The sequence below is a fragment of the Leuciscus leuciscus genome (assembly GCF_965113295.1).
Source record: "Leuciscus leuciscus genome assembly, chromosome: 10".
In the NCBI taxonomy this organism is placed as follows: domain Eukaryota; kingdom Metazoa; phylum Chordata; class Actinopteri; order Cypriniformes; family Leuciscidae; genus Leuciscus; species Leuciscus leuciscus.
The window spans coordinates 3266478-3280048 of record NC_138734.1 but is presented as its reverse complement, the minus strand read 5'-3'; the positions used below and the strand labels follow the sequence as shown (position 1 = coordinate 3280048).

Sequence of the window (13571 nt, the reverse complement as noted above, 5' to 3'; positions counted from 1 at the left end):
TTACAATTATTTATAGCCATCTACTTATTGCTATCCTGTGCTTTGGTTGCATTCTGATGGCATTATTAATACATTTGACATGACAAAATACCTACATAGATATATTAGTCCAGCGTTGGCTCGACCGTGTTTAGGGCGGGGCTGAAGACGCTGGCGAAGTTTTGGCACTCTGCCAGCTAGATGCATGGGTGTTTCAACCAGGTCCGGTACCCGAACTGGTTGAGGCGGGGCTTTAGTTCTTTGTTGTATTCATCTGCTACGGCATGTGTAACATTTTACTGTTGAACTTAGTATACAGTCAAGTCAAGAGACAGCATGTGTGGGTTGATAGTTCTAATACTAATTATTTTAATTCTTCAGTGGAACGCGAGAAGCTTGATAGCTAATGGGCAAGACTTCAAACAGTTTGTATTTAGTAGGGGGAAAAAAACAGACATAATGTGTATCCAAGAATCTTGGTTAAAACCAAACTTGGATTTTGTTCTACATGGGTATGTAACTGTGAGGCGAGATAGGATAGAGGGGGCAGGCGGGGGATCTGTCACTTTTATAAAACTGGGCATTCCTTACAGGATTTTAGGGATAGGAAGAGAACAAGAGTATGTGGTAGTGAAAATGTGGGCAGGGAAAGAAGTAACGATTGTGAATTATTATAACCCGTGCAAAAAACTAGAATTTATGAAGCTGGAAGAGATAGATGGGCAGAATAGTAGTAATATTATTTGGTGTGGAGATTTTAATGGACATAACACATTATGGGGTAGTGATAGAACAGACACAAATGGTCAGGTGATAGAAGAGTTACTTGATGAAAAGAATTTAGTATGCTTAAATGATGGCAGTAACACTAGGATAGATATACATACTGTCACGGTTCATAAGTCCTATGCCTCCTTCTTGTCTCGTGTTTCTGTTGTTGTGTGTGTGTGTGTGCTGATTGTGTGGGCGTGCCGACTGATTGACGCTCATCAGCTCATCACTTCCATCACCAGCTGCAGCTCATCTCATCACCTATATATACTCACGCATTTCTCATCTCCTTTGTCAGATTGTTGTTTGTGATTCCCGGTTGTGTTGCTCCCGTCGTCGTTCCAGTCTGGTGCCTTCTTCGTTTCCTGTTCCTGTTCCTGTTCCTGTTCGTGTTCCTGTGGGTGTTCACTCTGGATTTGTCACGTCACCTCAGCACTTCCCATCACGGCACTCATCTGACCATCGAAGTCCCTGCGTCACTAACCTGTTTCTCTCTGGACATTTCCCTACCATCATTCCATTACTCAAATAAAAGAGTTTTACTTGCAATTGCTTCCGTGTTTCCATCATGACAGAACAATCTGACCAAGCAATGGAAGCAGCGAGTAGCTCTACCGGATCACTGGAAGAGTTCGTGAACAGCAGCATACTTCGAATGGACTCCCAGGAGAAGAACCTCAACGATACAGCGCGCGCTGTTCAGGCTCTAGTGACGCAGGTGTCCGAGCTCACCCAACAGCTTCAACATCTGCGAGCTCCCACTGCGCCCCCCACACCGCCGGTTCCCCCACCACCACCAGAGAACCCCTCCCAGTCGGAGCCACGCCTACCAGTTCCCGAGTCATATGCAGGTGAACCCAACTTCTGGCGAGCTTTCCTAACACGATGCTCCATGCACTTTTCTCTCCAACCCAGAACATTCAATAATGAGTGAGCCAAGGTCGCCTTTGTGTTGACGCTACTGACTGGGAGAGCGGCACTCTGGGGAACAGCGGTGTGGGAGAATCAAGATCCATGCTGCGCCTCGTTCCAGGAGCTCTCCGCCGAAATGAAACGGGTATTCGATCGGGCCGTCGCTGGAAGAGAGGCAGCAAGGATGCTGGCTGATCTGCGACAAGGAGAGAGGTCCGTTTCTGACTTTTCAATCGAGTTTCGGACCCTAGCGGCGGAGAGTCAATGGAACGAGGAGGCGCAGTGGGACATGTTCCTGCATGGGCTGGCTGACCGCGTCCAGAAGGAGATTTATGCCATGGACCTTCCCTCATCACTCAACGACCTGATCGCGTTGGCATTAAGAGTGGACGCTCGATTATCGCGAATGGATCGCCGCACTCAGCCCAGTCGTCCCACAGGAGGGTTCGAGGGCCAACGGTTTGGAGGCGGGGACGCGGTCAGCCCTGTCTGCGATCACGAGCCCATGCAGGTGGGGCGAGCTCGGCTTTCCCGGGAGGAGAAGGAAAGGCGGAGGACCCAGGGCCTCTGCATGTACTGTGGAGGAGCGGGCCACTTTGCCTATAACTGTCCGTTAAAAGGCCCAGCCCGATAGTAAGTATGAGGCTACTATCGGGTGGGATCTCCGCCGAGAAGTCCTCATCCACATCTACTCTCCTTCCGGTAAGACTGAGATGGTCAACTCACCTTCACGACTGTCGAGCACTTCTGGATTCTGGGGCAGAAGGTAATTTCATGGATCACTCATTCGCACGCAAACTCCAAGTTCCCCTCAGACCCCTCACACACAAGATCTCAGTACACGCTCTCAACGGCCAGGAACTTCCCACCATCTCATTCATCACGGAGGACATCACTCTCATAACATCTGGAAATCACACAGAGACTATTTCCTTTTACATACTGGACACTCCCCTCGCACCCATCGTCCTTGGTCACCCCTGGCTCACTCGTCACAACCCTAGAGTGGACTGGCAATTGAAGTCTGTGTCGGCGTGGAGCAGTTTTTGTCATAAGTCTTGTCTAGTGTCTGCCTGACCGTCTGTTTCTGTCCCTGTGTTTCAGGAGGAGGCAGTGGATTTATCTAACGTGCCCGCGGAGTACCTGGACCTGAAGGAGGTGTTCAGTAAGTCTCGGGCTGCTTCTCTTCCTCCTCATCGTCCCTATGACTGTGCCATAGAGTTACTGCCAGGTACGTCTCCGCCTAAGGGCAAATTATATTCACTCTCTGCTCCAGAGAGGGAGGCTATGGAGAAATATATTTCTGATTCTCTAGCAACGGGGTTCATCCGTCCTTCCTCTTCTCCAGCGGGGGCGGGGTTCTTTTTTGTGGGGAAGAAGGACGGGTCCCTGCGACCTTGTATTGACTACCGGGGGCTGAACAGCATCACGGTAAAGAATACTTATCCTTTGCCGTTGATGTCTTCAGCCTTCGAGAGGTTGCAGGGAGCGTCGGTCTTCACAAAATTGGATTTACGTAATGCTTATCATTTGGTCCGCATCAGGGAGGGGGATGAATGGAAGACCGCCTTTAATACCCCCAGGGGGCACTTTGAATACTTGGTCATGCCTTTCGGGCTGTCCAACTCCCCAGCGGTCTTCCAAGCACTTGTCAACGACGTGCTGCGAGACATGGTCGATCAGTTCATATATGTCTACCTGGACGACATATTGATTTTTTCTTCGTCTCTCCAGGAACATGTGCAGCACGTCCGACAAGTGCTCCAGAGGTTGCTAGAGAATGGGCTTTTTGTCAAGGCGGAGAAATGCGATTTTCATGCACAGTCTGTTCCTTTTTTAGGTTACATCGTGTCGGTTGAGGGAATGCGTATGGATCCTGAGAAGATCAAGGCTGTGGTAGAATGGCCAAGCCCAGATTCCCGTAAGGCCCTACAGCGGTTTCTGGGGTTCGCCAATTTCTACCGGCGTTTCATTCGCAATTTCAGCCAACTAGCCGCACCTCTGACCGCCTTGACCTCTCCCAGAACGACGTTCAGGTGGTCAGACGCAGCCGAGGCTGCGTTTGCCAAACTCAAAGGTTGCTTCGTTTCAGCCCCCATCCTGATAACCCCTGATCCTTCACGTCAGTTCGTGGTGGAGGTCGATGCGTCAGAGGTGGGGGTAGGCGCAGTGCTATCCCAGCGTTCTCCTTCAGACGATAAGATGCATCCTTGCGCGTTTTTATCTCATCGTTTATCCCCTGCCGAGCGCAATTATGACATTGGCAACAGAGAGTTGTTGGCAGTCAAGCATTGGAGGAATGGCGCCACTGGTTAGAAGGGTCGGGGGTACCTTTTATCGTCTGGACCGATCACAAGAACTTGGAATATATTCGGACTGCTAAAAGACTAAACTCCAGGCAGGCTCGGTGGGCTCTTTTTTTCGGTCGTTTTGACTTTACTCTTTCGTACCGCCCGGGTTCCAAAAACTTCAAACCCGACTCTTTATCGCGTATTTTTGACCGTTCCGAACGCCCGTCTACTCCCGAGTGCATTTTACCAGAGACTCTATTCATCTCTACACTCACATGGGAGATCGAATCGAAGGTCAAGAAGGCCTTAGAAGGGGTAACGCCTCCGTCCCGTTGTCCACCGAATCGTTTATTTGTGCCCGAGGGTTTACGGTCCAGCGTTATTCAGTGGGGACATTGTTCCAATGTGGCTTGCCATCCAGGAGTTAATCGCACTAAATTTTTGGTCAAGCAACGATTCTGGTGGCCTCTCATGGCTCGTGACGTTCACAATTTTGTCTTGGCTTGCTCAGTTTGCGCCACGGGTAAGACTTCCAATCGACCCCCAGATGGGTTACTTCAACCGCTGCCGGTGCCTTCGAGACCTTGGTCCCATATCGCTCTAGATTTTATCACCGCCCTCCCACCCTCCCAGGGTCACACGGTAGTTTTGACTGTGGTGGACCGGTTCTCGAAGGCGGCCCATTTCATTCCCTTGCCCAAATTACCCTCAGCCAAGGAGACAGCGTTGATAGTCGTTAACCACGTCTTTCGGCTACATGGCCTCCCGACGGACGTGGTTTCTGACAGGGGACCCCAATTTGTGTCCAAATTTTGGCGAGAGTTTTGTAAATGCCTGGGTGCGACTGTCAGTCTATCCTCTGGGTTCCATCCCCAGAGCAATGGTCAAACTGAGCGAGCCAACCAGGATTTGGAGAGAGCGTTGCGATGTTTAGTGTCCAAGAATCCTTCCTCTTGGAGTCAGCAACTGTCTATGGTGGAGTACGCCCACAACACGTTGCCAGTGTCATCCACGGGCCTATCACCGTTTGAGTGTAGTGTAGGGTACCAGCCACCAATTTTTCCTAGTCTGGAATCCGAAGTCGCGGTCCCCTCCGCCCACGCCTTCGTCCAGAGGTGTCGTCGCACTTGGACTAGAGCCCGTGAGACTCTACTCCAAGTGGGGGCGCGCACCAAGGCCAAAGCCGATCGCCACCGGCGTAGGCCTCCCGTATACGTTGTCGATTCCAAAGTGTGGCTTTCTACCAAGGACATTCCTCTCCGCTCCATTTCTAATAAGCTTGCACCCAAATTCATTGGCCCGTTCTCTGTCACTAAAATCATTAATCCAGTGACAGTCCGTCTCAATCTCCCTCCAGTGTACAGGAGGATTCATCCCGTCTTTCATGTGTCCAAAATTAAGCCCGTTTTCTTTGCTCGCATTAATCCGCCAGCCCCGGTCCCCCCCCCCCCGCCGCGACTCGTAGACGGGGAACCTACTTATTCGGTCAATCGTGTTCTGGACTCGAGACGGAGGGGACGCGGATTTCAGTACTTGGTGGACTGGGAAGGTTACGGTCCGGAGGAGAGAAGTTGGGTTCCTGCTAGGGACATCCTGGATCACTCCCTTATCGATGATTACAATCGGCAGGCAAGGGAGTCTGGGAACGCCAGGAGGCGTTCCTAGGGAGGGGGGTACTGTCACGGTTCATAAGTCCTATGCCTCCTTCTTGTCTCGTGTTTCTGTTGTTGTGTGTGTGTGTGTGCTGATTGTGTGGGCGTGCCGACTGATTGACGCTCATCAGCTCATCACTTCCATCACCAGCTGCAGCTCATCTCCTCACCTATATATACTCATGCATTTCTCATCTCCTTTGTCAGATTGTTGTTTGTGATTCCCGGTTGTGTTGCTCCCGTCGTCGTTCCAGTCTGGTGCCTTCTTTGTTTCCTGTTCCTGTTCGTGTTCCTGTGGGTGTTCACTCTGGATTTGTCACGTCACCTCAGCACTTCCCATCACGGCACTCATCTGACCATCGAAGTCCCTGCGTCACTAACCTGTTTCTCTCTGGACATTTCCCTACCATCATTCCATTACTCAAATAAAAGAGAGTTTTACTTGCAATTGCTTCCGTGTTTCCATCATGACACATACAGGACAAGAATCTGTGCTAGATGGTAGCACATCAAAAGTATATGGTTGTTGAGGCACAGAACCAATGACATTCACTCTTGGTAGCAGCAAGAGGCTTTACAAAACAACTTAAAAGGCATCCATAACAGAGAGTATGGTCAGAGTTGGCATCATTAAGCAGCCTCACTGCGTAAGGGTACAGGCTGTTAGCCAGTCTGGCTTTATTAGCACCAATGGACCTGTACCTTCTCCCTGAGGGCAGCAGGTGGAACAGGTGATGGGCCGGGTGATGCTGGTCCCGCAGGATGTTGTGCACTCTCTTCAGACAGCGGGCATCATAGATGGTACTGATCTCTGGGAGAGTGGTCCCAATGATTTTACCCGCTGTTTTTACCACTCGTTGGAGTGCCTGCTGATGGGCCTTAGTGCAGCTGGAATAACACACTAAGAAACCATATGTCAAAACACTGCTGATGGCACAGTTGTAAAAATTGACCATCAGCTGTTTTGAAATCCTGGCGCTCCTCAGTTGCCTCAGGTAGTAGAGGCGTTGCTGGGCCTTCCCTATCACTGCGTGATGTTGGTTCCCCAGGTCAGGTCCTCGGTCACAGATACTCCCAAGAATTTAAAATGTGGCACCCTCTCTACCACCCCATTGCCAATAGAGAGAGGAGAATGATTGGGTCTGCTTTTACGGAAGTCCACAATGATCTCCTTGGTCTTTTTGATATTCAAAGACAAGTTATTATTGACACATCATGACGCTATATGTTGCACTTCAGTCCGGTAATCCGCTTCATTGTTGTTGTTGATGAGTCCGAGCACTGATGTGTCGTCGGCAAATTTAACAATGAGATTGGAACAAAGAGAAGCAGAGCAGTCATGTGTGAATAGAGTGTAGAGCAAGGGGCTAAGCACACACCCTTGGGGGGCCCCGGTGTTAATTGAAAGGGTGGAGGACAAGTGCTTGCCTACTCTAACACTCTGTGTTCGATTTGTCAGAAAGTCAACAATCCAATTGCACAGCGAGGTGTTAAAGCCAAGGTGGTGCAGTTTGGCTCGGAGTTTAAACGGCCGGATTGTATTAAAGGCAGAGCTAAAGTCGACAAAGAGGAGTCTCGCGTAGGTGTTCTTGTGCTCGAGATGTTCCAATAGCGTGTGGAGCACGATGGCGATGGCGTCCTCAGTCGACCGGTTCCGTCTGTATGCAAATTGGTGTGGGTCAAGTGATGATGGTATTGCACTTTTAATGTGAGTGGTGACCAGCCTCTCAAGGCACTTGGCAGGAATGGAGGTGAGTGCCACCGGTCTATAATCATTTAGATAGGTGGCATTTGACTGCTTGGGGACTGGGACTATTGTGGCTACCTTAAAGCAGGCAGGGACCCATGAGGTGGACAGCGATGTATTGTAGATGGCGGTAAAAACGTCAGTTAGCTCCGCAGCACAGTCTCTCAGCACTCGGCCCAGCACACCGTCCGGTCCGGCTGCTTTCCTGGTGTTGATGCCGCAGAGGACCCGTCTTACCTCATGAGTACTCAGGACTGGGGCAGGATCAGTGGAGGGGAGGGGGGACAACACAGAATCTGTGTTTTCCCTGTCATAGCGGGCATAAAAGAGGTTGAAATCCTCAGCCAAGGTGGAATCAGCTGAGGGAGATGTTGATTTGCTCTTATAGTCCGTGATGGCCCTGATGCCCTCCCATACCTGCCTGGGGTTTGCAGAGTTATTAAAACAGGCTTCAATATGCCTCCGGTGTTGTTGTTTGGCAGTATTGATTCCTTTCCTTAATGCAGCCCTGGCTCTACTGTATAAATCAGGGTCCCTAAAACCCAGCGCTCTATCCCTAGCTCGGATCAGTTGTTCAACTCTGTGTGTCATCCAAGGTTTCCTGTTGAGATACACACGGAAATGTTTCCAAGACGTAACATTATCCACACAGAAGTTAATGTAACTCAGGACAGTGATGGTAGATTCATCCAATGATTCACGAGTGTCCGTTCCCTGCCCCTTGAAAACATCTCAGTCTGTGTGGTGGAAACAGTCCCGTAACATAGGGATGGCGTCCTCTGGCCACATTCTCACGGTCTTGGTTGTAATCCCAGCGCTCTTGATCTTGGGTGTATACCGTGAGTGTAGCAGCAGGGAGAGATGGTCTGACAGACCCAGGTGGGGGTAGGCCTGGGCCCTGTATGCTTCTGCTACGTTAGTATACACCTGGTCCAGCGTTTTATCTCCCCTAGTAGCACATTTCACATTGCGATGGAATTTGTGAAGAACAGTTTTTAAGTCAGCATGGTTAAAATCCCCAGCGGCAACAAAAACACTGTTCGGGTGTGCTACCAAGCTGTTATTAATGCTATTATTAAACACCAAAAGTTGTTAATGTAGATGCAAAGTCCCCCGCCAATCTTCTTACCAGAGTCCGCGGTCCTGTCGGCTCGGTAGGCGGTGCGTCCCGCTAGCTCGATAGCAGCGTACGTAGTGGTGCTGTTCAGTCAGGTTTCAGTGAAAATCATGCAGCAACAGTTGTAAATAATCCTCTTTGCTGCTATATGTAACCGGATCTCATCCATCTTGCTGCGGATCGACCGGGCATTTGAGAGAAAGATTGTAGGAAGTGGTGGTTTGAACGGATTAGCCTTTAGCCTGGTCCATATACCAGCCCGCTTACCCCTCTTCTGCCGCCGCTCACAACGCTTCCTTCGCCGGCCTGCTCCTGCGCGGGGCCCGGTAGGTGGTCTGGTGATCTCAAGAGGAATGAAGTACTCGGCTACACTCAAAAACTCAACTAGCCACTTGCTTGATTTGCTAAATAAAAATATGTCTGATTAATAAGAATATAACGAGTTTACTTGTGTTAAATGATTCATTCTTGTTAGTTGGAACTAAATTAAGAAATAATTGAATGAATTAGATCTGCACTTGTTGATTCAATGAGATTGAGGCGCTTCATATCAACAATTCTCTCTGGTGAGTCACACTGCGCATGCTCAGTACTGCGGCGGGAAGTTCGGGGACACGCGGGCTCAAATGTACTGTGGAGAAGGCTGAAATTCCTGACGTTTTGTGAGCGGTCTAATCGTTCTGCATCCTTGATATTGAGGGTAAGTACCTGATATATGTACCTATTTGTAATTATTACTGTGGGATAAAACTAAGTTATTAGACACTGTTGCGATGTTTCTAAGCAGGCTTATTTTCCCAGACTTGAAGCACATGTGTTGGGTTCAATTCTGTGTCTTTGTCGATACGAGTTTCACCTTAACGTTAAAGGGGAATATGGCAACTCTAGCCATTTTTTCGCTGATTTTCAGCAAATATAACTCTACCCCAACAATGGGAGGGTAAAACAGGAGATAAATTGAATGCAGACGTCAGAGTCGAAAACATCATACACCCATTTTTTTCCCGTTTTTTTTTCTGTTTGTAAGTTAATGTAACGTTAGCTAACGTTAGCGTAATGTGCCATTTTTATGTTGGCCTGGCCTTCATGTATGTATATCAGCAAAATATTAATTTAAACGTTCTGTATCTAGCCATTTCTGTCTTTTCAAACATGTTACTTAATGCTACCCAGCTTATTGATTACAGTGTGCAAAAATTGTCAAGTAAAATCTATGATGCAGTCGACCATATTTGAAGTGTCCTAATAAATGGCAGTTAAAGTTATGATTGAATAGGTATACATGTTTTATTTATGGAATATACTTATTAATATAAGTAAAACTTTATATTTAGTAACAGCAGCCAGTAGTGGTATTTTCTTTGGCCCATTTTTTGAAGTCAGTCTTATACACTTTTTTTCTTTACTTTTTTTACAGCGAAAATGATTCTTTTCTTCATACAAAAGATGAAATACATCACAATATAAAGCTGTCCCCATGCTCTTCTGATGTGAACCTCACCTTTATTACATGTAAGTAGTTTTTCTTAACACTCACATATAATGTATAACTAACTATCCTTGATTACTGACCTTTCCTTTTCTTTCTCTTTCAGTGACGTGTATGTGGCAGTGCAGGCAGTGTGTTACAAAGGAGAGTTGTAGGTACAAATTGCTTAAGCATTATAAACTACACCATTGTTTTGGAAACGACAATCATTATGTTTGTGTATATTTAAATTGTGTATATTTAATAGTCATTCTCAATGCATTTTCTTCCCAAAGAGTACTCTTAAGCTGTGCCGCCACTGAAGTTTGAGTTAATCTTGTCCCCACCCCACAGAATGACACTATACATACCCGAAGAGCCTGTGTCATCAAGTCTCTGTGCACCTACTTGAATGATGACCCTGAAAAACTAGTGAAGGCATATTTGGTGAGTTGATAAGAAAATACAGTTTTAAAAGCCCATTGAATCTGTACTTGGGCCGTGTTTTCCCCTATTTGCTACAACAAACATGTGACTTGAGAGAACACATAACTTTGTCAAATAACTGAGCTGGACAAATTGTTTATTTATAGGAAACTGATGGTACACAGTTCTTATGTGAATTGGTTGATGCACGAAAACAAATATTTTTTTATTCAAATCGGTTGAGCTCTCAAGGGGCCTAATTTACATTTAAAAAAAATGGCATCAGAAACTGTACATGTATGCTTTTGTTTTATTGCAGTGCATTATATTCCAAAGTGGTTCTAATGTTTTAGCCACCTAATTTATTTTAAATATGGTGGCCAAATAAATTATTACAATCTTATAATATAATGCACCACATTATACTCCAGCACCCACTGTGACCTCAATAATAAACAGTAGAAATATCACCTTTCTGACAGTTTCATCTTAAAAACTGAATAATTATAACCTTGTAAATGTAGGATTCACAGCAGAGCTCCTGTATTGGATTGAAGTTTACTTTACAGGTTTACCTAATAAAGTGGCCAGTGAGTGTTTAAGTGTGCATTTCTTGTAATAAATATTTGAGCTAATTTTTGCTTGTGCTCTTATCCCACAGGATTCAGAATTTGAGTCACAAAGTACCATGGAGCAAACTGTGATAGGAGTGTATGTCATACTGAAGGAGGGAGCGCTGCCTAACGATGACCCAGCAGACATTGGTGTCCTTGAAGGTGTGGAAGTGCTCAGTGACTTGAATAGCATTGCACAGGCTTGTGCTCTGTTATTTGGACTGATATACTGTTTGAACCTGAGCTACCCACCAGAGCTCAAATGCACTTTTGAAGTCTTGCAGAAGATCTTTCTAAATCTAAATGGACAGATGTTGTCATCCAAGGCACAGTTCCTCAAAAACAAGCTTTTGGAGTAAGTGAGCTTGAAAAAGATGGACTGAGACTACGACAGTGTTTTACCAAAGGGACAACTGACTGGAGCAGTTGTTACACACTTGCTATAAATTCATGTTTGTTCAAATTTTACTTTTTTTGTGTGTGTGTGTCAAGGCCAAGGTTTACACTTACAAATTCCCAAAATGGGTATTATTAAAATGGCTTAATTTTTAAGATGTGAAGGAACATAAGCTACACTGGTAATTTAGAATTATCAAAATAATTTTCATGTGATTTCATCACAGCAAGCTGCTGTAAGGTTTTTATTTATTTAAGGTATGTATTTATTTATTTTTATGTTTTATATATACACCAGTATTTCATCAGACAATCTTTTTTCATTATTATTTTACAGCTCAAATTGTTACTCACAATTGTTTATGTTAAATTCATGTCTATTTTCAAATGTAACATTTTTCTGTATCAGGCCATGGTTTACCTTACAAATTCCCAAAAAGGAAAGTGTTAAAATTGCTTAATTTTTAGAAGTGTTAAGAAAAAAGGGGCGTTAAAGTCTTGCAAGCGTTGCTTGGGGATCAGTTTTCTCAAGAGCCAAGATTTTGTTAGCTAAATGTTTCTTATACATCCTGTTACAAACACTCAGATGAATGGGATACTTAAAGTGAAGAAAGCAGTTCAGACTTAACTGGTGCATGTTAAAGCCCAATTAAAAAAAAAAAAATTTAAAATTGTTTGCATGTTTTCTGTGTTTTTTTTGTACACTCAAAAGTAATCTCACTAAATTAACTAAGAATGAACATGTAACTCAAAAAAGATTAAAATTAGTTTAATGGAAATGTTAATATCATGTTTAACCAACACATCTATTTTGTGTTCAAATAATATGACAAAGGTTGGTTGACTTAACTTGGTTTGTTTAGATGGAATATAGGTGGCATGATAAAATCATGTTCATCCAATGAATTTTTTTTTTTAGTGTAACAGGTGGTGTACTCCAGTACTCAGGTTCAAGAGTTCAGAGCGGCTGTACTGAAGTGCCGCTGTACTGAAAATGTGCGACGTGATACACAGTACCACCAAAAAAGTGAAAAAACCATGCCCGTTGTAGGAGCTCCTGGCCGCTGCGACTGTGCGCGCCGCCATATGATATGTTATGGAAGGAAGGATTGCTAATTAAATTGAACTTAATGGGTGTTGGAGGGAGAATATTTTATTGGATTATGGACTTTTTAAATGAAAGAACTATTCAGGTGAATTAGGAGCAGAATTATCTAGCCAATATACTGTAGAGAACGGGACACCGCAGGGGAGTGTAATATGTCCAACTTTATTGTCCATTATGATAAATGATGTATTTTGTAAACATTCCAAATGATATGGGGAGATCATTGTTTGCAGATGATGGAGCATTGTGGAAAAGAGGGAGAAATGTGGAATACGTAGTTAAGAACATGCAAGATGGAATTAATCAAGTCGAAAAGTGGGGAACAAAATGGGGATTTAAGTTTTCAGTGGAAAAAACAAAAGTTATGTTCTTTACAAGAAAGAAAGTCAGAGAATGGTATTTGAAATTGTACGGAAATAATTTAGAGAGAGTTGAAAGATTTCGTTTTTTGGGAGTGTATTTTGATGTGAGATTAACATGGAGGGAGCATATTAGATATGTAGTTGATAAGTGTAAAAAAGTTATAAATGTCATGAAGTGTATTGCAGGATTGGGGTGGGGAGCGGAGGTAGCATCGCTGAAATGCATATATATAGCCTTAATAAGATCAAGGTTAGACTACGGAAGTATTGTATATGGTTCAGCAGCTAAATCTGTGTTAGCAGACTTGGATGTAATACAAGCTCGGGCTTTAAGAGATTTGGGCTTCCTAGATATCAGGTGGAACTTAGTAAAAAAACATCTGATTGTCTGAGTGTGTTTGCAGTCGAACTGTTTGCCATATTGATGGCGTTGGAATGGACAGAACATATTAGTGAGAAGGAAATCTTAATATGTAGTGACTCTGTGGCAGCTCTTATAAGCATGAAGACAGGTACAACTAGAAGTCACCTAGACCTGCTGTATGAAGTGTTATTTACGAACTCAAGAATAGTTAGGCAGGGGGAAAATTTCCCTGCACACTCGGGAATTCAGGAAAATGAGAAAGCGGATAAGGTGGCAAAAGAAGCAGTTAAAAAAGGAGATGTTGAAGTCAACATTAAATTATCAAAATCAGAGGGGAAAGGCATAGTGTGGAGAAGTATAAATC

At 45.1% G+C, this 13571-nt stretch overlaps 1 protein-coding gene and 1 long non-coding RNA gene across 3 annotated transcripts in view; one reads left to right on the top strand and one right to left on the bottom strand.

Annotated features, from left to right (window-relative positions):
* The window catches only part of LOC309507816 (uncharacterized protein), a 138625-nt gene that overhangs the window by 64928 nt on the left and 60126 nt on the right, over window positions 1–13571 (bottom strand). The gene's annotated exons all lie outside the window — the stretch shown is intronic.
* LOC309507859 lies at window positions 8860–11688 on the top strand. Of its 2 annotated transcripts, XR_014209252.1 has the most exons (5): window positions 8860–9169; window positions 9887–9981; window positions 10065–10113; window positions 10234–10384; window positions 11025–11688. It is a non-coding gene; the product is annotated as an uncharacterized lncRNA (long non-coding RNA). The 2 variants fall into 2 exon arrangements; XR_014209253.1 differs by having other exon boundaries at window positions 8860–9981.